Source organism: Oncorhynchus gorbuscha, unplaced genomic scaffold, assembly GCF_021184085.1.
Source record: "Oncorhynchus gorbuscha isolate QuinsamMale2020 ecotype Even-year unplaced genomic scaffold, OgorEven_v1.0 Un_scaffold_15537, whole genome shotgun sequence".
Classification (NCBI taxonomy): domain Eukaryota; kingdom Metazoa; phylum Chordata; class Actinopteri; order Salmoniformes; family Salmonidae; genus Oncorhynchus; species Oncorhynchus gorbuscha.
Window position 1 is genome coordinate 1 of NW_025757325.1, and position 4,191 is coordinate 4,191.

At 43.9% G+C, this 4,191-nt stretch overlaps 1 long non-coding RNA gene across 1 annotated transcript; it reads right to left on the bottom strand.

The window, feature by feature from the left end:
• Nucleotides 1–2,063: 2,063 nt before the first annotated feature.
• On the bottom strand, nucleotides 2,064–3,811 carry LOC124030781. The gene is made up of 4 exons (XR_006838030.1): nucleotides 3,757–3,811; nucleotides 3,581–3,665; nucleotides 3,192–3,376; nucleotides 2,064–2,098 (listed from the first exon to the last, which is right to left on the bottom strand). It is a non-coding gene; the product is annotated as an uncharacterized LOC124030781 (long non-coding RNA).
• Nucleotides 3,812–4,191: the final 380 nt, after the last annotated feature.

Below are 4,191 nucleotides of genomic sequence, written 5' to 3' on the forward strand. Positions count from 1 at the left end.
GTATCTGTGTAGTACTGGACTGTGTATCTGTGTAGTACTGGACTGTGTAAGTATCTGTGTAGTACTGGACTGTGTGTCTGTGTAGTACTGGACTGGGTATCTGTGTAGTACTGGACTGGGTAAGTATCTGTGTAGTACTGGACTGGGTAAGTATCTGTGTAGTACTGGACTGTGTATCTGTGTGGTACTGGACTGTGTATCTGTGTAGTACTGGACTGTGTATCTGTGTAGTACTGGACTGGGTAAGTATCTGTGTAGTACTGGACTGGGTATCTGTGTAGTACTGGACTGTGTAAGTATCTGTGTAGTACTGGACTGGGTATGTGTAGTACTGGACTGGGTAAGTATCTGTGTAGTACTGGACTGTGTATCTGTGTAGTACTGGACTGTGTATCTGTGTAGTACTGGACTGTGTATCTGTGTAGTACTGGACTGGGTATCTGTGTAGTACTGGACTGGGTATCTGTGTAGTACTGGACTGGGTATCTGGCTCTGACAGTACCACCTAGAACGGTGGAGGAGAGAACGCTTTACTGGACTGCAATGCTAAGCGCTAAGGAAGTATCTGTGTAGTACTGGACTGCAATGCTAAGCGCTAAGGAAGTATCTGTGTAGTACTGGACTGCAATGCTAAGCGCTAAGGAAGTATCTGTGTAGTACTGGACTGGGTAAGTATATGTGTAGTACTGGACTGTGTAAGTATCTGTGTAGTACTAGACTGGGTATCTGTGTAGTACTGGACATCTGTGTAGTACTGGACTGGGTAAGTATCTGTGTAGTACTGGACTGGGTAAGTATCTGTGTAGTACTGGACTGGGTATCTGTGTAGTACTGGACTGGGTATCTGTGTAGTACTGGACTGGGTAAGTATCTGTGTAGTACTGGACTGGGTATCTGTGTAGTACTGGACTGGGTATCTGTGTAATACTGGACTGGGTATCTGTGTAGTACTGGACTGTGTAAGTATCTGTGTAGTACTGGACTGGGTAAGTATCTGTGTAGTACTGGACTGGGTATCTGTGTAGTACTGGACTGTGTAAGTATCTGTGTAGTACTTGACTGTGTGTCTGTGTAGTACTGGACTGGGTATCTGTGTAGTACTGGACTGGGTAAGTATCTGTGTAGTACTGGACTGGGTAACTGTGTAGTACTGGACTGTGTAAGTATCTGTGTAGTACTGGACTGGGTATCTGTGTAGTACTGGACTGGGTAAGTATCTGTGTAGTACTGGACTGTGTATCTGTGTAGTACTGACCGTGTATCTGTGTACTGACTGTATCTGTGTAGTACTGGACTGGGTATCTGTGTAGTACTGACTGGAAGACATCTGTGTGATACTGGACTGTGTATCTGTGTGGTACTGGACTGTGTATCTGTGTAGTACTGGACTGTGTATCTGTGTAGTACTGGACTGGGTAAATATCTGTGTAGTACTGGACTGGGTATCTGTGTAGTACTGGACTGTGTAAGTATCTGTGTAGTACTGGACTGGGTATGTGTAGTACTGGACTGGGTAAGTATCTGTGTAGTACTGGACTGTGTAAGTATCTGTGTAGTACTGGACTGTGTATCTGTGTAGTACTGGACTGGGTATCTGTGTAGTACTGGACTGGGTATCTGTGTAGTACTGGACTGTGTATCTGTGTGATACTGGACTGTGTATCTGTGTAGTACTGGACTGTGTATCTGTGTAGTACTGGACTGTGTATCTGTGTAGTACTGGACTGGGTAAGTATCTGTGTAGTACTGGACTGTGTAAGTATCTGTGTAGTACTGGACTGGGTATCTGTGTAGTACTGGACTGGGTAAGTATCTGTGTAGTACTGGACTGGGTATCTGTGTAGTACTGGACTGGTAAGTATCTGTGTAGTACTGGACTGGGTATCTGTGTGATACTGGACTGGGTATCTGTGATAGTACTGGACTGGGTATCTGTGTGATACTGGACTGGGTATCTGTGTGATACTGGACTGGGTATCTGTGTGATACTGGACTGGGTATCTGTGTGATACTGGACTGGGTATCTGTGTGATACTCACTGGTTGGCCTCAATCCTGTCCTTTCTGTAACATAGTTGCTGGGGATAAATCCCTTATTTCTGATAGGGGAGATTTAGGAATCAGGTTATCAAGTTATCAAGTTATCAGGTTATCAGGTTATCAGATTATCAGGGTATCAGGTTATCAGGTTATCAAGTATCAGGTATCAGGTTATCAGGTATCAGGTATCAGGTTATCAAGTATCAGGTATCAGGTTATCAGGTTATCAGGTATCAGGTTATCAAGTATCAGGTTATCAGGTTATCAGGTTATCAGGTATCAGGTTATCAGGTTATCAGGTTATCAGGTATCAGGTATCAGGAGGTTATCAGGTTATCAGGTATCAGGTATCAGGTTATCAGGTTATCAGGTTATCAGGTTATCAGGTTATCAGGTTATCAGGTTATCAGGTTATCAGGTTATCAGGTTATCAGGTATCAGGTATCAGGTATCAGGTATCAGGTTATCAGGTTATCAGGTTATCAGGTATCAGGTATCAGGTTATCAGGTTATCAGGTTATCAGGTTATCAGGTATCAGGTATCAGGTTATCAGGTATCAGGTATCAGGTATCAGGTATCAGGTTATCAGGTTATCAGGTTATCAGGTTATCAGGTATCAGGTATCAGGTTATCAGGTTATCAGGTTATCAGGTTATCAGGTATCAGGTATCAGGTTATCAGGTTATCAGGTTATCAGGTATCAGGTATCAGGTATCAGGTTATCAGGTTATCAGGTTATCAGGTATCAGGTTATCAGGTTATCAGGTATCAGGTTATCAGGTATCAGGTATCAGGTTATCAGGTTATCAGGTTATCAGGTATCAGGTATCAGGTTATCAGGTTATCAGGTTATCAGGTTATCAGGTTATCAGGTTATCAGGTTATCAGGTTATCAGACACATCAAGTTGTTTCTCTCTTTGGTTTAAAGCATATTTTGTATTTTTTTAAATTAACATATTGAGACCCTATGGTTCCCTTTTCCAAAATGTACCCTGTATATTTACACACACACACACACACACACACACACACACACACACACACACACACACACACACACACACACACACACACACACACACACACACACACACACACACACACACACACACACACACACACACACACACACACCCTCCCACCCACCTACCCGTGTTTGTCCTGTGCCCTCCACCACAGCTGGTCCTGTTTGTGTAGGATGGTGTACTCGTCTCCCTGAGTCAAAGTCAGGTCCGTGTCCTCTTTCGCTGTAAAGTCATACATGGCAACCACTAGTATGTCTCCGTCCTCGTTATCTGGAGGAGGGGGAGGCAGCTTCCTCCTGGACCGATCCGTCTGATTACAACATATATATATATATATATACATATATATATACATATATATACATACATATATATACATACATATATATACATACATATATATACGGCAGGGAGAAGACTATAGTAATGCAGTAGTGGAAGAACACACACACTACACACACACACACTACACACTACACACACACACACACACACACACACACACTACACTTACCCTGTTAGCATGTCCCGGGTGCCTCCTAGTGTGAAAACACAGAGATCCAGATCCACTATCCAGGCTGACATGGGTGCTGATCTCTCTAGCACAACAAGACAGGTTACAGTGTGTGTGTGTGTGTGTGTGTGTGTGTGTGTGTGTGTGTGTGTGTGTGTGTGTGTGTGTGTGTTTACCTGGATTCTACAGAACAGCAGCAGCAGAAAAATGAATGAAAAGAGTGATCTGAAAACGGAGAGGAAAAATCACACACACACAATCCTTAAAACCTAACCCTAACCCTAACCCTAACCCCTAACCGTAAAACTAATCCCTAACCCTAACCCTAACCCTAACCCTAACCCCCAACCCTAAACTAACCCCTAACCCTAACCCTAACCCTAACCCTAACCCCTAACCCTAACCCTAACCCTAACCCCCAACCCTAAACTAACCCCTAACCCTAACCCTAACCCCCAACCCTAAACTAACCCCTAACCCTAACCCTAACCCTGATCCTAACCCCCAACCCTAAACTAACCCCCTAACCCTAACCCTAACCCCCAACCCTAAACTAACCCCCTAACCCTAACCCTAACCCCCAACCCTAAACTAACCCCTAACCCTAACCC